Source organism: Mobula hypostoma, chromosome 7, assembly GCF_963921235.1.
Source record: "Mobula hypostoma chromosome 7, sMobHyp1.1, whole genome shotgun sequence".
Lineage (NCBI taxonomy): Eukaryota > Metazoa > Chordata > Chondrichthyes > Myliobatiformes > Myliobatidae > Mobula > Mobula hypostoma.
Genome location: NC_086103.1, coordinates 168,234,819 through 168,255,033, shown reverse-complemented (window position 1 = coordinate 168,255,033; position 20,215 = coordinate 168,234,819). Strand labels below are relative to the sequence as shown.

At 41.6% G+C, this 20,215-nt stretch overlaps 1 protein-coding gene across 7 annotated transcripts in view; it reads right to left on the bottom strand.

Annotated features, from left to right (window-relative positions):
* The window catches only part of nipa2 (NIPA magnesium transporter 2), a 59,912-nt gene extending 42,829 nt beyond the window's left edge, over positions 1-17,083 (bottom strand). For 3 of the 7 annotated variants that reach the window (XM_063054526.1, XM_063054533.1, XM_063054531.1), the window contains exons 1-2: positions 16,945-17,064; positions 65-166 (exon numbers count right to left, since the gene is read on the bottom strand). The gene's annotated coding sequence lies outside the window, so the exon portion shown is untranslated. Of the gene's footprint in view, positions 1-64; positions 167-16,679; positions 16,700-16,944 lie in introns of those variants that run through there. The other 4 variants (XM_063054532.1, XM_063054529.1, XM_063054528.1 and 1 more) reach the window with 4 other exon arrangements.
* Between the last annotated feature and the right edge of the window lie 3,132 nt (positions 17,084-20,215).

Here is a 20,215-nt window from a genome sequence, read left to right as displayed (position 1 = left end):
GAGAAGAAATCCTGACAAGCGGCTATTGAAAACAGTGTGTCTTTCCACCTTAATATTTTCTTACCTTTCTGAAACATTTCTATACCATTTTCTGCAGCACTAACGGAAGAGTCCAGTGACAGAGGTACAGCTTTAACCAACGTTTAAGCTTCATGATTTCGAGAAACTGCCAACAAATGGGAGCAAAGAAATCAACATTCTGCAACTGCATTCTGTCACCAATTCCCATTCTGAAAACAGTAGGAAACAAATTTAATTTGCACACTGCATAGCCACAAAATACAACATAGAAATCAGTAACTCAACCAGTCTGTGCTAATTCATTCAAGTCTTTCTCATTCCAACTCAAAATATCACTAAGGCTAGGTAGTTTTGCAGTTCAATGCATCATTGCAGAGCAACAATGAACAGTGTTACTATAATATCGAACTATGTGGGAAGATAATAGAATAAAAGACAGACATATCATGATTAAACTCTGAGCTGCTCTGGTCAAACCACATTACTGCTATATTAGTTAAGCATTGGTAGCAGCACAGAAAATTTATCTGAGATCCTCAGTGAAAAACTTCCAGCTCACCTGTCCAAAATTGCAATACCTTATGTAATACCCCTGGTTTAAGACCACACTTTATTTCATTTTATTTTCAGATTTTCTCAAAATGCAATGTGTTCCTTTAATTATATTATACAATTGAGTAATTCAGTTAATTGATAAGTTAGGCTTGTTGAATTAGCAAACAGGATTTGTCTTGAATAATATTTGGCCAATAAGATGCCCCGGAACATTCTAGAAGGATTGAGGGTAGCAATTTTCTGGAGACAGCTGGAGGAAGGAGAGACACAAAAGAATGGAGATGGATAACAAACATGAATGAATTACATGGTATACTGTTCACAGAACACATTTGGAATGACAGATAATGCTGTTGGAAATCCTCATGCAAACAACGGTCTCACGGAGAATGTACAGACAACTTTTAATTAGCTAGTTATCACATGATTATGGAGAAAGTTTGACACCCTGTCCTTGGATGTTGCACAGATACTTATTTATGCTTCACTTGGACTGTATTTTCAGGCAGAACTGTTTGGTATCGTGAGTAAACTTTGTTCTGGTCATCGAATTATAGGAAGGATGTCAATAAAATTGAGAGAGTTGCCTGGGTTTCATCTCTTAAGTTACAGAGAAAGGTTGAACAAGTTAGGTCTTTATTCTTTGGCGTGTAGAAGGTTGAGGGGAGACTTGATAGAGGTGTTTAAAATTATGAGGGGGATTGATAGAGTTGACATGGTTAGACTTTTTCCATTGAGAGTGGGGAAGATTCAAACAAGAGGGCATGGGTTGAGAATTAGAGGACAAAAGTTTAGGGGTAACATGAGGGGGAACTTCTTTACTCAGAGAGTGGTAGCTGTGTGGAACGAGCTTCCAGCAGAAGTGGTTGAGGCAGGTTCTATGTTGTCGTTTAAAGTTAAAATGGATAGATATATGGACAGGAAAGGAATGGAGGGTTATGGGCTGAGTGCAGGTCGGTGGGAATAGGATAGGGTAAGAGTTCGGCACGGACTAGAAGGGCCGAGATGGCCTGTTTCCGTGCTGTAATTGTTATATGGTTATAAACAAAGGAGGCAAACTGCATTGACTACACAACAAGCTCCAACAATCATGTGCACATTAATGTGTTTATATTAGTGTGAGTTAAATTATTGATTCCAGGTGAATGGTAAACTTGCGTGGGTGTGTCAGTGTTCATACAAGTGATAGCTTCATTTTCCCTTAAAGTGACATTCAAATTTGTGTTTTTTACTCTAGACATGTTTATTTATTGGAAATGATCTTCACATCCTCAAGTGCATGGAGTAAAGCCAGATCTAACATACAGAGAGGCTTTGAGGAAAGAGAAGCAGAATAAACAGTGTAAAGACAGTAAGGTAGAAAGCTGAAATGTGTGTACCTCAATGCAAGAAGCATCAGGAACAAAGGTGATGAACTGAGAGCTTGGATACATACATGGAATTATGATGTAGTGGCCATTACAGAGACTTGGCTGGCACCAGGGCAGGAATGGATTCTCAATATTCCTGGATTTCAGTGCTTTAAAAGGGATAGAGAGGGAAGAAAAAGGGGAGGAGGGGTGGCATTACTGGTCAGGGATACTATTACAGCTACAGAAAGGGTGGGTAATGTAGCAGGATCCTCTTTTGAGTCAGTATGGGTGGAAGTCGGGAACAGGAAGGGAGCAGTTACTCTACTGGGGGTATTCTACAGGCCTCCTGGTAGCAGCAGAGATACAGAGGAGCAGATTGGGAGGCAGATTTTGGAAAGGTGCCAAAATAACAGGGTGACTTTAACTTCCCTAATATTGATTGGCACCTGATTAGTTCCAAGGGTTTAGATGGGGCAGAATTTGTTAAGTGTGTCCAGGATGGATTCCTGTCACAGTATGTGGACAGGCCGACCAGGGGGAATGCCATACTAGATCTAGTACTAGGTAATGAACCAGGTCAAGTCACAGATCTCTCAGTGGGTGAGCATCTGGGGGACAGTGACCACTGCTCCCTGGCCTTTATAATTATCATGGAAAAGGATAGAATCAAAGAGGACAGGAACATTTTTAATTGGGGAAATGCAAATTATGAGGCTATACAGCTAGAACTTGCGGGTGTGAATTGGGATGATGTTTTTGCAGGGAAATGTACTATGGACATGTGGTCGATGTTTAGAGATCTCTTGCGGGATGTAAGGGATAAATTTGTCCCGGTGAGGAAGATAAAGAATGGTAGGGTGAAGAAATCATGGGTGACAAGTGAGGTGGAAAATCTAGTCAGGTGGAAGAAGGCAGCATACATGAGGTTTAGGAAGCAAGGATCAGATGGGTCTATTGAGGAATATAGGGAAGCAAGAAAGGAGCTTAAGAAGGGGCTGAGAAGAGCAAGAAGGGGGCATGAGAAGGCCTTGGCGAGTAGGGTAAAGGAAAACCCCAAGGCATTCTTCAATTATGTGAAGAAAAAAAGGATGACAGGAGTGAAGGTAGGACCGATTAGAGATAAAGGTGGGAAGATGTGCCTGGAGGCTGTGGAAGTGAGCGAGGTCCTCAATGAATACTTCTCTTCGGTATTCACCAATGAGAGGGAACTTGATGATGGTGAGGACAATATGAGTGAGGTTGATGTTCTGGAGCATGCTGATATTAAGGGAGAGGAGGTGTTGGAGTTGTTAAAATACATTAGGACAGATAAGTCCCCGGGGCCTGACGGAATATTCCCCCAGCTGCTCCACGAGGCGAGAGAAGAGATTGCTGATCCTCTGGCTAGGATCTTTATGTCCTCGTTGTCCACGGGAATGGTACCAGAGGACTGGAGGGAGGCGAATGTTGTTCCCTTGTTCAAAAAAGGCAGTAGGGATAGTCCGGGTAATTATAGACCAGTGAACCTTACGTCTGTGGTGGGAAAGCTGTTGGAAAAGATTCTTAGAGATAGGATCTATAGGCATTTAGAGAATCATGGTCTGATCAGGGACAGTCAGCATGGCTTTGTGAAAGGCAGATCGTGTCTAACAAGGCTGATACAGTTCTTTGAGGAGGTGACCAAGCATATAGATGAGGGTAGTGCAGTGGATGTGATCTATATGGATTTTAGTAAGGCATTTGACAAGGTTCCACACGGTAGGCTTATTCAGAAAGTTAGAAGGCATGGGATCCAGGGAAGTTTGGCCAGGTGGATTCAGAATTGGCTTGCCTGCAGAAGGCAGAGGGTGGTGGTGGAGGGAGTACATTCAGATTGGAGGATTGTGACTAGTGGTGTCCCACAAGGATCTGTTCTGGGACCTCTACTTTTCGTGATTTTTATTAACGACCTGGATGTGGGGGTAGAAGGGTGGGTTGGCAAGTTTGCAGACAACACAAAGGTTGGTGGTGTTGTAGATAGTGTAGAGGATTGTCAAAGATTGCAGAGAGACATTGATAGGAAGCAGAAGTGGGCTGAGAAGTGGCAGATGGAGTTCAACCCGGAGAAGTGTGAGATGGTACACTTTGGAAGGACAAACTCTAAGGCAGAGTACAAAGTAAATGGCAGGATACTTGGTAGTGTGGAGGAGCAGAAGGGTCTCGGGGTACACGTCCACAGATCCCTGAAAGTTGCCTCACAGGTGGATAGGGTAGTTAAGAAAGCTTATGGGGTGTTAGCTTTCATAAGTCGAGGGATAGAGTTTAAGAGTCGCGATGTAATGATGCAGCTCTATAAAACTCTGGTTAGGCCACACTTGGAGTATTGCGTCCAGTTCTGGTCACCTCACTATAGGAAGGATGTGGAAGCATTGGAAAGGGTACAGAGGAGATTTACCAGGATGCTGCCTAGTTTAGAAAGTATGCATTATGATCAGAGATTAAGGGAGCTAGGGCTTTACTCTTTGGAGAGAAGGAGGATGAGAGGAGACATGATAGAGGTGTACAAGATAATAAGAGGAATAGATAGAGTGGATAGACAGCGCCTCTTCCCCAGGGCACCACTGCTCAATACAAGAGGACATGGCTTTAAGGTAAGGGGTGGGAAGTTCAAGGGGGATATTAGAGGAAGCTTTTTTACTCAGAGAGTGGTTGGTGCGTGGAATGCACTGCCTGAGTCAGTGGTGGAAGCAGATACAATAGTGAAGTTTAAGAGACTACTAGACAGGTATATGGAGGAATCTAAGGTGGGGGCTTATATGGGAGGCAGGGTTTGAGGGTCGGCACAACATTGTGGGCCGAAGGGCCTGTACTGTGCTGTACTATTCTATGTTCTATTCCCCATGCGTGGTAGAGTTATGTTTCTGTTAGGTTGAATTCACAGTAATAGCTAACTCATTATGAGCCAACGGTGAGAAGGTTACACTTATTTTTGAACAGTGGCCTTCAGATCCTTAATTTTGCCACCAGACAAGGCTATAAAAGTGGATTAGTTGGTAGAGAAGGTTGTATTGAATGCTTGCCTATAGTGGTAGGAGTGTTGAGTACAAGTGAAAGGAAGTCATGCTGCAGTTAGGTAAAACTTCACTCAGAGCACACGTATAGAGTTCTGGTCACCTCATTATAGAAAGGCTGTGGAGATTGTGGAAAAAGAGTAGAAAAGGTTTTCAAGGATGCTGCCTGGATTAGAGGGTATGAGCTAAAAGGACAGGTTCATCAAACTTAGGTTGTCCTCCCTAGAATGTTGACTGAGAGGAGATTTGATAGATGCTCTCATTTAAAATTATGAGGCACAGATAAGGCAGTCAAATCTGTTCCCCAGGGTAAAAATGTCAAACAACAGCAGACATTTTTTTTACGATGGGGGGGGGTGGGGGAGTTTAAAGGTAACGTGAGGGGCAAAGTTTTTGCATGCGTTTTTCTTTTACACAGAGTAGTGGGTGTCTGGAATAGGTTACCTGAGGTAGTAGTGAAATCATGCAGTTTGGTGAATTTAAAATATTTTTAGATAGACACATGAATGTGAAGGAAATGGAGGGATTGGATATAGAGAGGATGTTTGGTATAAAATAGCATCGAGATCAGCAAAAACATTGTGAGCTGAGCTGCCTGTCCAGTGCCGTACTGTTCTACTTTAAAACATCCTCCCTAAATCCACCATCAGCAGCACATTACATTGACAAAAAAAGCTTAACTGTACATTTAAAGGCTTCATCATCATCTTCCTCATCTTCTCTAACTTAAAACTAACTTGCTTTCTCTCTTCCTCAGTTCTGATAAAAGGTCTTCCACCTGAAATGGAGGTAACTGTTTCTCTTTCCACAGATGCTGCTGGACCTGGTGAGTTTTTCTACCATTTTCTAATTTTATTTCAGCTTTAAAGTATCCGCAATTTTTTTTTGGATTTCTATTTTTCCTTTATAATCTTGTATGTTGAGTCTCCTCTCACTCAACCTGAAGTTACAAGCCTACCCTGAACAAGCGTTTTCATATCTCTCCATTCCAGATAATAGTTCAGTAAACAAACATCAACATTGCTAGTACAGCTGCAGCCCACAACTCCAACAAGCTGGGTTCAATCCCAACATCTGGTGCTGCCTATTCAGAGTGTCGATGTTCCTACTGTAACTGCTTGAGTTAGTGGGTGCTTGGGAAAAGTAACTGCTTTTGAATCTGGTGGTCCTAGCATGGATGCTTTGTAGCCTCCTCTCTGAATGGAGTTCTAAAAAGCTTTAATTGCTGTTTTCCTATCTAATAGAATCTTCTGAATCTGAAGAATTTTGGAAAATTAAGCAAGAAACTCCAGAATGAATGAAGGCTACTTTACAATTCCATTATCTTCCAAGGAAGAACATATAACAGTTGCCCTGTTTGCACCATCTGATATGGGATAACTCAGCTAGAAAGCACATTATCCTTATTCCCAAGCACCAACTTTCTTGCGACCATAAAGTTGAAGGTATACAAATGCCTCCTAATTGCTTTTTGAGAGCTCAGCCCAAGGCAGATATCTTTGCTTTAAATGGAAGCACTTAGGGTTATTAAAGATAAACCAAAGTGCTTCAATTTAAGCACCGCAAGAATGTAACCGAAATCAGTACAGGTTAGTAAGTTAATTGAGTACGTGGGTGTTATTGGGAGGCACAGACTCGTTGGGCTGGAAGGGACTATTACCATGTTGCATCTCTAAATAAAAATAAAATACTATAAATAAAAGACTGTACAAGACAGCAGGACACCTCAGATACATGTCATTTGTGACCTGCAACTTTAGTTGATTACAGTATACTGTATGAAACAGAATCACAACCAGTTTCTAACTTATAACAAAATCCACGTATCTATTCATTCAAAACAAGATAGACTGGCATGACTTTAAAACGTTATTGCCAAGCTATCACAGAATACCTTATTAAGAATGCACTGAAATTCCACCATTTGAAATTCCGCTCTTTGTTGAGACAACAATTAGTGGAATTTGAAATTCAGCATTTGTTGAGGCAACAACTGGAATACCGTAGTTCTGAGCAGATTTCAAAGCAACAGATTAAGACAATGAGGAAAAAAAAAAGGTCTTTGAGCTTGAATGTTAACTTCTCTTTCATAGATGCTGGCTGACCTGTTGAGCATTTCTGGCATTTTCTGTTCTTGCTTTGTATTATTCCCATCTATTACTGAAGTGTTTTAAATATAGAGGACAAATACAGTTCACAAGACTGCACTTTTAAGATGTATTTAATTTCATTTGATGAAAGAACATTTTTCTATGTGATAGTAAGATATGAATGTTACTGCACCCCTTCGTCAATTGAAATAATTTACTGACAAATTACAAAAATTTTAAAGAATATATTACATTCCACTATTTTGGTAACAAACACCATCCACGTGATACTGTTGATCTTTTGAGTTGCAATATCGATGGTGTCACGTTAATGATAATATTTAATATCTGATTCTATTTAGTGAAATATCATGGAATAGGCCCTCTGGCCCTTTGAGCTATGCCACCCCGATTAACTCTAACCTAGTCATAGGACAATTTACAATAATCAATTAGGTCTTGGCCCGAAACATCAACTGTGTTTTTTCCTATGGATGCTGTTTGGCCTGCTGCGTTCCGCCAGCATTTTGTGTGTGCTACCCAGTAGATCTTTGGACTGTGAGAGGAAACTGGAGGACCTGGAGAAAACCCACGCATTCCTCAGGGAGGACATAGAGACTCCTTACAGAATGGCACCGGAATTGAACACTGAACTCCGGAACACCTCAAGCTATAACAGGGTCGCACTAACCACTGTACTACAGTAGCATCTATGGTTAATTTTCAAACATAGCCACTTCAAAAGAGGAAGTGTCTGTAATTATAACAAATGTATGAAAATATTTCTATGGGCTCTGGTCATCTATTTTTAACATTTTTTAAATTCATGTTTGTTTTACACACCTTTTGACTGACTCTTGTGTTATCAACTGCAATCATAAAAGTAGTTTAGCATATTAAACAAATATGTTAGACATATTAAAAACTGACACTGTTAAGCTTATTTTTAAACTGTCAGGAATTGGAGAATAGTTGTAATTATTCAAGTTATGATTAGTTTCTTAGTTTATTAGACCATAACCTCCTTGCAGAAAAGCACTTTCAGTCAACAAGGTAAAAGCCCTTCATCTTATACTGCTTTAAGTTGAAGTTAAGATAACCTTTAATTTATTTCCAATTGTTGATTTTGTTCAAATTCTTTGGTGCCCTACAGAGATTTGAATTACGCAATGTAAATAATAGATTCATAGGAATTTCAGTATTCAATACATTTTAATCAAAGTAAAACAACTACAAGATCAGAGTAAAAAAAACAAACTATTCATATGGAACCCTTAATAACCTAAATCCTCAACAAGTGTCAAAGAATCATATATAAAGTGTTAATTGCAGAGAAAGGGTAATAAGATAGTATTTTAAATGAAATGGACAAATTGCAAGGTGTCTTACACAGCAAGTTTTTTGTTGACATCCAGTGTACCTAGAATGAGCCACCAGAGGAAGTGGTCAGCGTGAGTACAACTGCAACGTTTAAGAGGCAGATACATGAAGGGTTCTGGGCTGAATGTGGCAACTGGGATTAACAGGGAGGCTGCTGTGGTCAAAATGGATCAGTTGGGCCGAAAAGCCTGTTTAGGTGCTGTATTACTCTGTGACCCTATGACTCAATCATCTTGCAGGACATTGACCCAAAGCAGTATAATATTGCACAGGTAGTTATAGTACTAGTCTGACTTGCATTATAAACAGTGCACTATTATTAAATAAATACAATAAAGAGCTAGGAATCTAATCTCTTGATCAATAGCTGAAGTCTGAATCTATTGGAGCAGCAAGGGGTCATTTAAACAGCATACTCCTTTAAGAACGTAATTGTTAAACCCTGATTTTCAACTTGTAGCTGTACTGAAGTTTTCTACTGGTTTTGAGTCAGACCAAAAAAAATATTTAAACGCGACTACTTTCAGAACATCTTTATAATGAACAGAACACAGAACAGTTCCACACAGTACAGACCTTTCAGCCCACAATGTTGTGCCAACCATCTAACCTACTCCAGGATCAATCTATTCCTTCCCTCCCACACAGCCCTCCCTTTTTCTTTCATTCATGTGCCTTTCTAAGTGTCTCTTAAAAGTTCCTAATGTATCTGTCTCTACCACACCCCGGCAATGCATTCCACACACCAACCGATCTCTGACAAGCCCATGAAACTTTCCTCCAATTATCTTAAGATTATGCCCTCTTATATTAGCCATTTCTGCCTTGGGGATAAAAGTGCTGGCAAGTCCACTCTATCCATACCTTTTACAAACTCAATCAAATCACCTCTTCACTCCAAAGAGAAAAGCCCCATCTTGCTCAACCTTTCCTCATGAAACATGCTCTCCAATCCAGGCAGCATCCTAGTAATTCTCCTCTGCATGCTCTCTAAAGCTTCTACATACATTTACAAAATAAAATTTGGTGACAATAACATTAATACTCCCAAAATCCATTGTACGAAATAATGAGTACCCAATTAAGGTGAAAGTATATTTCAAAGACTTCTCTTCAGTGCAACAAAGAACAACCTTTTGTTACTGCTTACTATTAAAACACGTTACTTGTTAAAAAAAAATGAAAACCAAAACATTACCATCACATGCCACAGCACCATGACCCTTCTTTTCTATCACAAAGACAATGAAATCTGCAGATGCTGCAGATCCAAAGCAACACACGCAACATGCCAGGCAGCATCCATTGGGGGAGGGGGGGACAGCGACTCAGACCATGAGAGGCCTGCGTTGGGCATTTTCACGCCTTACAAGGCGCAGCATCCATGGAAAAGAGTAAACACAAGGAATTCTGCAGATGCTGGAAATTCAAGCAACACACATCAAAGTTGCTGGTGAACGCAGCAGGCCAGGCAGCATCTCAAGGAAGAGTTACAGTCGACGTTTCGGGCCGAGACCCTTCGTCAGGACTAACTGAAGGAAGAGCTAGTAAGGAAGACCTTTTCCTTCTCCCTGGACCTCCTGTCCCATGATCCTCTCATATCCCTTTTGCCAATCACCTGTCCAGCTCTTGGCTCCATCCCTCCCCCTCATGTCTTCTCCTATCATTTTGGATCTCCCCCTCCCCCTCTCAAATCTCTTACTAGCTCTTCCTTCAGTTAGTCCTGACGAAGGGTCTCGGCCCGAAACGTCGACTGTACCTCTTTCTAGAGATGCTGCCTGGCCTCCTGCGTTCACCAGCAACTTTGATGCGTGTTGATGGAAAAGAGTAAACAGGTGATATTTCAGGCCAAGACCCTTCTGTCCTAAAGAAGGGTCTCAGCCTGAAACATCGGCAGTTTACTCTTTTCCATAGATGCTGCCTGACCTGCTAAGTTCCTCCAGCATTTTGTGTGTAGCTTTCTTTTCTATGTTTCCTGACACATACATGCAAACCATCAATTTTGACATTGAATTTGCTGTCAAACTATGCCCGAAAAAAAGTTTCACAAATGGCTGATTTAAAATGTATAACTCTACAGCAGGGGTTCCCAAACTATTTTTATATATGTCATGGAGCCTTACCATTAACCCAAGGGTCTGTGGACCATAAGACATAGGAGCAGAATTAGGCCATTCAGCCCGAATCTGCACTGCCATTTCATCATGGCTGATCCCATAGAACCATAGAAACTACAGCACAGAAACAGACCTTTTGGCCCTTCTTGGCTGTGCCAAACCATTTTCTGCCTAGTCCCACTGACCTGAACACGGACCATATCCCTCCATACACCTCCCATCCATGTATCTGTCCAATTTATTCTTAAAGGTTAAAAAAGAACCCGCATTTACCACCTCGTCTGGCAGCTCATTCCATACTCCCACCACTCTCTGTGTGAAGAAGCCCCCCCAATGTTCCCTTTAAACTTTTCCCCCCTCACCCTTAACCCATGTCCTCTGGTTTTTTTCTCCCCTTGCCTCAGTGGAAAAAGCCTGCTTGCATTCACTCTATCTATACCCATCATAATTTTATATACCTCTATCAAATCTCCCCTCATTCTTCTACGCTCCAGGGAATAAAGTCCTAACCTATTCAACCTTTCTCTGTAACTGAGTTTCTCAAGTCCCGGCAACAACCTTGTAAACCTTCTCTGCACTCTTTCAACCTTATTTATATCCTTCCTGTAATTTGGTGACCAAAACTGAACACAATACTCCAGATTTGGCCTCACCAATGCCTTATACAACCTCATCATAACATTCCAACTCTTATACTCAATACTTTGATTAATAAAGGCCAATGTACCAAAAGCTCTCTTTATGACCCTATCTACCCATGACGCCACTTTTAGGGAATTTTGTATCTGTATTCCCAGATCCCTCTGTTCTACTGCACTCCTCAGTGCCTTACCATTAACCCTGTACGTTCTACCTTGGTTTGTCCTTCCAACGTGCAATACCTCACACTTGTCTGCATTAAACTCCATCTGCCATATTTCAACCCATTTTTCCAGCTGGTCCAAGTCCCTCTGCAGGCTCTGAAAATCTTCCTCACTGTCTACTACACCTCCAATCTTTGTATCATCAGCAAATTTGCTGATCCAATTTACCACATTATCATCCAGATCATTGATACAGATGACAAATATCAATGGACCCAGCACTGATCCCTGTGGCACACCACTAGTCACAGGCCTCCACTCGGAGAAGCAATTCCCTACTACCACTCTTTGGCTTCTTCCATTGAGCCAATGTCTGATCCAATTTACCACCTCTCTATGTATACCTAATGACTGAATTTTCCTAACTAACCTCCCATGCGGGTCCTTGTCAAAGGCCTTACTGAAGTCCATGCAGACAATATCCACTGCCTTCCCTTCATCCACTTTCCTGGTAACCTCCTCGAAAAACTCCAATAGATTGGTCAAACATGACCTGCCACGCACAAAACCATGTTGACTCTCCCTAATAAGTCCCTGTCTATCCAAATGCTTGTAGATTCTGTCTCTTAGTACTCCCTCCAATAACTTACTTACTACCGACGTTAAACTTACCGGCCTATAATTTCCCGGATTATTTTTCGATTCTTTTTTAAACAACGGAACAACATGAGCCACTCTCCAATCCTCCGGCACCTCATCTGTAGACAGCGACATTTTAAATATTTCTGCCAGGGCCCCTGCAATTTCAACACCAGTCTCCTTCAAGGTCCGAGGGAACACCCTGTCAGGTCCCGGGGATTTATCCACTTTAATTTTCCTCAAGACAGCAAGGACCTCCTCCTTTTCGATCTGTACAGTTTCCATGATCTCACTACTTGTTTCCCCTAATTCCATAGACTTCATGCCAGTTTCCTTAGTAAGTACAGACGCAAAAAAACCTATTTAAGATCTCCCCCATTTCCTTTGGTTCCACACATAGGCGACCACTCTGATCTTCAAGAGGACCAATTTTATCCCTTACAATCCTTTTGCTCTTAATATACCTGTAAAAGCTCTTTGGATTATCCTTCACTTTGACTGCCAATGCAACCTCATGTCTTCTTTTAGCACTCCTGATTTCTTTCTTAAGTATTTTCTTGCACTTGCTTGAGGAGTATAAGCTTCCTATACATGTCATACAACTCCCTCTTCTTCTTTATCAGAGTTGCAATATCCCTTGAGAACCAATGTTCCTTATTCCCAGATCCCATTCAACCCCATACACCTGCCCTCACACCATATCCTTTGAAGCCCTGACCAATCAGGAATCTATCAACTTCTGCTGTAAATATACCCACGGACTTGGGCTCCACCGCAGTCTGCGGCAGAACATTCCACAGATTTACCACTCTTTGGCTAAAACATCCTCAAATTCCTCCTCATTTCTGTTTGAAAAAGGTCACCCCTCAATTTTGAAGCTGTGCCCTTTAGTTCTGGATACCCCAACCAGAGGAAAGGTCCTCTCTACATCCACCTTATCTAGTCTTTTCAACATTCGATAGGTTTTAAGGAGATCGCCATGCATTCTTCTAAATTCCAGTGAGTACAGATCCAAAGATTCCAAATGCTCCTCATATGTTAACCACTTCATTCCCAGAATCATCATTGTGAATCTCCTCTGGAGTCGCTCCAAAGAAAATAGATCCTTTCTGAGATGAGGGCCCAAAACTATTGACAACACTCCAAGTGCAGCCTGACTAGTGTCTTATAAAGCCTCAGCATCATCTCCTTGTTTCTATATCCTATTCCCCTTGAAATAAGTGTCAACATTGCATTTGTCTTTTTTTTTTAACCACAGAATAAATCTGTAAATTAACCTTCTGGGAATCTTGCATGTGGACTACTAAGTCTCTCTGATGTTTGAATTTTCTCCCCATTTAGATAATAGTCTGCACTATTGTTCCTTTTACCAAAATGCATTATCATACGTTTCCCAACACCCATCTACCACTTTTTTGCCCATTCTTCCAATTTGTTCATGTTCTGCTGCAATTGCATTGCTTCCTCAGCACTACCTACCCCTTCACCTATCTTCATATCATCTGCAAACTTTGCAACAAAGCCATCAATTCCACTATCTAAATCACTGACAATGTGAAAAATAGCAGTCCCAATACTGACCCCCCAAGTCACTGGCAGCCAACCAGATAAGGCCTCCTTTATTCCCACTCGCTACCTTCTGCAGGTCATCCATTCCTCTATCCATGCCAGTATCTTTCCTGTAACAGCATAGGATTTTATCTTGTTAAGCAGCCTATGAGCCTCTGAAAATCTAAGTAAGTGACATCTACTGCCACTCCTTTGTCCACCCTGCTAATGGACCACAACTTTCCCAACCACTGAGGTTTAGGCTAACTGGCCTATAATTTCCTCTCTTTTGTTTTCCTCCCTTCTTAAAGAGTGGAGTGACACTTACAATATTCCAGTCCTCTGGGACCATGTCAGAATCAAGTGATTCTTGAAAGATCATGACCAATGCATCACTTCAGTAACCTCTCTCAGGACTCTGGGATGTAGTCCATTTAGTCCAGGTGACTTATCCATCTTAAAACCTTTCAGTATGCCTAGCACTTTTTTCTTTGTAATTGAAGTGGCACTCATTCCTGCTCCCAGACACTCACAGACCTCTGGCACACTGCTCGTGTCTTCCACAGTGAAGACTGAAGCAAAGTACTTACTAAGTTCGTTGGCCATTTCTTTGGCTCCCCCCCCCCATTAAAACCTCACCAGCATTTTCCAGTGGTCGAATATCAACTTTCACCTCCCTTTTATTCTTTATATGACTGAAAAAACTTTTAGTATCCTGCTTTATATTATCAGCTAGTTTGCCCTCATTTCACCTTTTCCCTTCTTTTTGCTTTTTAGTTGCCTTGTGTTAGATTTTAAAAGCTTCCCAGTCATCCAACTTCCCACTCACTTTTGCTACCTCATATGCCCTTTCTTTGGCTTTTATGCAATGCTTAACTTCCCTTGTCAGCCACGGTTGCCAAGCTCTGCCGTTTAAGGACACCTTCTGTGGGACATACCTATCCTGTGCCTTGTGAACTATTTCCGGAAACTTCAGCCACCTCTGTTCTACTGTCATCACTAATATCCCACTCCAAACCACCTAGGCAAGCTCCTCTCTCATGCCCCTGTAATTTCCTTCATTCCACTGCGATACTGATACATGTGACTTATACTTCTCCATCTCAAAGTGCAGTATGAATTCAATCATATTATGATCACTGCCTCCGAAGGGTTCCTTTATGTTAAGCTGACAAATAAATTCTGGATTACACAACATCCAATAGCCTTTCCCCAAGTAGCTCGAGTACAAGCTGCTGTAAAAAGCCATATTGTAGGTATTCAACAAATACCTGATACGAGATTTTCCCAATCTCCTTGCATATTGAAATCCCCCATTACAATTGTGTCATTACCCTTTTTACCCTTGCAGTTTCTTAACTCCACCCACAAAGATTAAACATTCTCTGACTCCATGTCACCTCTTTCTCAATATGTAATTCCATCTCTTACCAACAGAGCCACACCACTGCCTATGCCTTCCTGCTTGTCCTTTCAATACAAAGTATATCCGTTGATGTTAAACTCCCAACAATGACCTTCTTTCAGCCATGACTTAGTGATGCCCACAACGTCATACCGAGCAATCTCTAATTGCACCATGAGTTTGTCTACCTTATTCCAATTTAAATACAGCACCGTTAGACCTGCATTCTTTGCTCTTATGAATTTTGCCTCTATGGTACAACTTAACTCTTTGCTTTGTCCGCATTTGGGCCCAATTATTGGCTTGTCCTTCCTTACAGTCATGTTACATCCATCATTCACCTGTAAACCTGCTAGCTCATCCTCAGCTCTATCATACTGGTTCCTATACCCCTGCCTGGACCCTGGGTTGGGCACCACTGCTCTACAGTAATGAAGTAGTTTTTATTTAAAACCTTGGTAGATGAATGTGGAAACTTTTAACATGTTACAATGTAAACTGCACTCCCGGTCAGAATAGATGTGGAGAACTAATTTAACCTAAAAAAAGAAATAAACTCATCAACTAAATGCAGCATTTACAGTAGACATAACCCCATCCCGCAATATGCCAAAACCCAGCAGTAAATGCTATGACAGCTACTGGTCTGAATGCAAGTAAATAATGGGGGAAAATAAAAAGGCTTTAAATTACAAATGCAATATTTGTTCTTTGTTTTTGTAGATACAATTGAAGCAAGAAGTACAAATGAATGAATATTTTAGAAATATATTTCCGATTTCAATCCCAGGAACTGCATCAGTCGATCCACCATGATTTATACAAACAATATCCACAAAGCTGGGACAACCTGTAAATCAATTTGAATACCAAAAGCTACACACCTCAAGCTACCAGAAAAGGCACAAACAATTTTCCCTGAGCATGTTTGCAAATAATATGAAGTTATCCACTTCACCTTTCGCTAATAAAATTTACATTGTCATAATCAATATTAGGCAACAAGATGTCTCCAGCCAACTATGTACTGTTGATATCTACTTCCAGAAAACTGATATAAAAAAAAGGAACTACTATTCAGTTGCTAGAAAACTGAAAATGACTGACACATGCAAACACCGAATTTGATGAATGCCTCTGTACATAACTGTGAACTGAAATAAATGTCATCAGTTAGATTGTAACCATAAGGGACCACAAACCTTAGGAGCAGAATTAATCCATTCGGTCTATCACATCTGCTCCATTCCTCCATGGCTGATTTTTAATCCCTCTCAATCCCATTCTGTTTTCGCCGCATAACCTTTGACACCCTGACTAATCAAGAACCTATCTGCCTCCGCTTTAAATATACTCAAAAGACTTGGCCTCCACCGCCGTCAGTAGCAACAAATTCCACAGACTCACCGCCCTGTGGCTAAAGAAATTCCTCTTAATCTCTGTTCTAAATTGATATCCATTTAGAAAGTGGTTGTCCCCAAATAATTATAATAACAATAATTTGATAAATGGGATTTCATCGAGGCCTTACTGCCACTTAAAACACAAGCGGATAATTACAAATCGGGGAGGGGGCAATAAGGCAGAGAAACTTTTCAGAGGGATAAATGGTGGGTGGCAGGAACAGGTCAGGGAATCACATCCCGGCCTCTCGTCCACAGACAAGGTCCAGCTCAGTCTTGAAGGAGGGTCTGGGCCCGAAACGTCCACTGTTTATTCCCCTCATAGATACTGACTCACCTGAGTTCCTCCAGCATTTTGTGTGCGCTGCTCAAGGTTACCGGAGGGCTACCGCGGGGGAGACATCCTCCTGCCTTACCACACCGACAATGCCGGTGTCCAGCTGCCCCCAGGAGAAGGCGGCGAAATGCCTGCTTCCCTACACCACCACCTCCACCACTTCCCCGTCGGGGTGAGCCGGGTTCTGCGGCTCCAACTGACCGCTGCGGGCGCGGAGGCCCCGGGCAGATCCCGACCCCGGTTACACGTCTTCGCCGTCACTTACCGTCCGACCGAGCCGTAACCCACCGGCACCACCAACGCCGGCCGCCTCCTCCTCATTATCATCCTCGCCCGCAACGCACAAATGACAACACCCCTCCACCTCCGTCAGACTCGGGGCCCGGCACGCAAACCTGATCAGGTGCCGCTCCTCCCGCAGCTGCGCCACCCACCGCCTGGGAGGACAAGCCGCCCCTCGGAGCAGATGGACATGGGTGCACCATATCAGAGTCAGGTTTATCTCCGGCATGTGCCATGAAATTTGTTAACTTAGCAACAACAATTCAATTTAATGCAATACATGATAGTATAGAAAGAAAAAAATCAGTAAGTAAATTACAGTAAATACAGTGTATTGAATAGATTAAAATAGTACAAAAACAGAATTAAAATAGTGAAGTAGTGTTAATGGGTTCATAGTTATCGTATGGCAGACAGAAGGAAGCTATTTCTGAATTGCTAAGTGTGTGCCTTCAGGCTTCCGTACCTCCTTCCTGACGGCAACAATGAGAAGAGGTCATGTCCTGGCTGATGGGGGTCATTAATAATGGACGCCGCCTTTCTAGGACACCGCGCCTTGAATAGGTCTTGGGTACGACGGAGGCTTTTAACCGAGGTGGAGCTGACTAATTTTACGACTTTCTGTCGCTTCTTTCGGTCCTGTCCAGTAGCAACCCGCCCACCCTCTCAGACAGAATACTCTCCATGGTACACTATAGAGATTTTCGAGTGTTGTAGTTGACAAACCAGATCTCTTCAAACTCCTAATGAAGTATAGCCACTGTCTTGTCTTCTTTTATAGCTGCATCGATATGTTGGGACTAGGTTAGATCCCTAGAGATCTTGACACCCAGGAACTTGAAATTGCTCACTTTCTCCACTTCTGATCCCTCTATGAGGACTGGTTTGTGTTCCCTCGTCTTACCTTTCCTGAAGTCCACAATCAACTCTTTTGTCTTACTGACATTTTCTGCGACACCATTCAACTAGCTGGTATATCTCACTCCTTTACACCCTCTCATCTCCATCTGAGATTCTACCAACAATGGTTGAATCAACAGCAAATTTATAGATAGTATTTGAGCTATTCCTAACCACCTAGTCATGGGTATAGAGAGAGTAGAGCAGTGGGATAAGCACACACCCCTAAGATGCGCCAGTGCCAATTGTCAGCAAGGTGGAGATATTATCACCAATCTGCAAAGATTGTGGTCTTGTGGTAAGGAAGTCGAGGAACCAATTGCAGAGGGAGGTACAATAAAATAATTGATGAATGTAAAGGAGTATTAAATATTCTCAGGTGTCTATGTGGGTATTTTGGGGGTGTGTGGCTTATGGATCAGCTTTTATCTTCACCTTCACCTTTAAAATGTTTGGATGTGATACAAGTACAGGTTTTAAGATTGTGTTGTCATCCCCTGTTTCAGCTTTACTGGTTGAAATGGGACTCTTACAAATGCGGAGGTTGAAGTTGATGTTAACACATTGGATTAATTTGAAGGAGCAAAGAAATGATCACCCTGTTAAAGGTGTGCTGGAGGACTGTTGGGAACATCACAAGAAGAGTGCTTTTAGTTTTGGGTGGCTGGGTTCTTATCGTGCTCAGAATATGGGTTTGGTGGATTATGCAATATGTCCCAATGTAGCTTGTTTTTTTCCAATGACTTTAGTTGATTTTAGGTTACATGATTTAATAAAGTCTAAGAATTATGTTATGCCTGAGTGTTTGTAGGTTCATCAATATCTTAAGGAAAATTATAAACATATAACCATATAACAATTGCAGCACGGAAACAGGCCATCTCAGCCCTTCTAGTCCGTGCCAAACTTACTCTCACCTAGTCTCACCGACCTGCACTCCGCCCATAACCCTCCATTCCTTTCCTGTCCATATATCTATCCAATTTAACTTTAAATGACAATATCGAACCTGCCTCAGCCACTTCTGCTGGAAGCTCGTTCCACACAGCTACCACTCTCTGAGTAAAGAAGTTCCCACTCATGTTACCCTTAAACTTATGCCCTTTAACTCTCAACTCATGTCCCCTTGTTTGAATCTCCCCCACTCTCAATGGAAAAAGGCTATCCACGTCAACTCTATCTACCCCCTTCATAATTTTAAATACCTCTATCAAGTCCCCCCTCAACCTTTTACGCTCCAAAGAATAAAGACCTAACTTGTTCACCTAACTTAGTTTCTCTGTAACTAAGGAGATGAAACTCAGGCAACATTTTAGTAAATCTCCTCTGTACTCTCTCAATTTTATTGACATCTTTCCTATAATTCGGTGACCAGAACTGTAAACAATACTCCAAATTTGGCCTCACCAATGCCTTATACAATTTCAACATTACATCCCAACTCCTATACTCAATGCTCTGATTAATAAAGGCCAGCATACCAAAAGCTTTCTTCACCACTCTATCCACATGAGATTCCACCTTCAGGGAACTATGCACCATTACTCCTAGATCCCTCTGATCTACTGCATTCTTCAATGCCCTACCACTTACCATGTATGTCTTATTTTGATTAGTCCTACCAAAATGTAGCACCTCACATTTAGCAGCATTAAACTCCATCTGCCATCTTTCAGCCCACTCTTCTAAGTGGTCTAAATCTCTCTGCAAGCTTTGAAAACCTACTTCATTATCCACAACTCCACCTATCTTAATATCATCTGCATACTTACTAATCCAATTTACCACCCCATCATCCAGATCATTAATATATATGACAAACAACATTGGAACTAGTGCAGATCCCTGAGACACACCACTAGACACCATCCTCCAATCTGACACACAGTTATCCACCACTACTCTCTGGCGTCTCCCATGCAACCACTGCTGAATCCATTTTACTACTTCGATATTAATGCCTAACGATTGAACCTTCCTAACTAACCTTCCATGTGGAACCTTGTCAAAGGCCTTACTGAAGACAACATCCACCACTCTACCCTCGTCAACCTTCCTAGTAATCTCATCAAAAAATTCAATAAGATTTGTCAAACATGACCTTCCACACACAAATCCATGTTGACTGTTCCTAATCAGACCCTGCCTATCCAGATAATTATATATACCATCTCTAAGAATACTTTCCATCAATTTACCCGCCATTGGCGTCAAACTCACAGGCCGATAATTGCTAGGTTTACTCTTAGAACCCTTTTTTTAATATAATTTTTATTGAGTTTTCAAAGTGATACATGAGAAAAAAAATATCTACCCTCCCCCCCGATATATACTCCTATCTAAAAAGGAAAAAA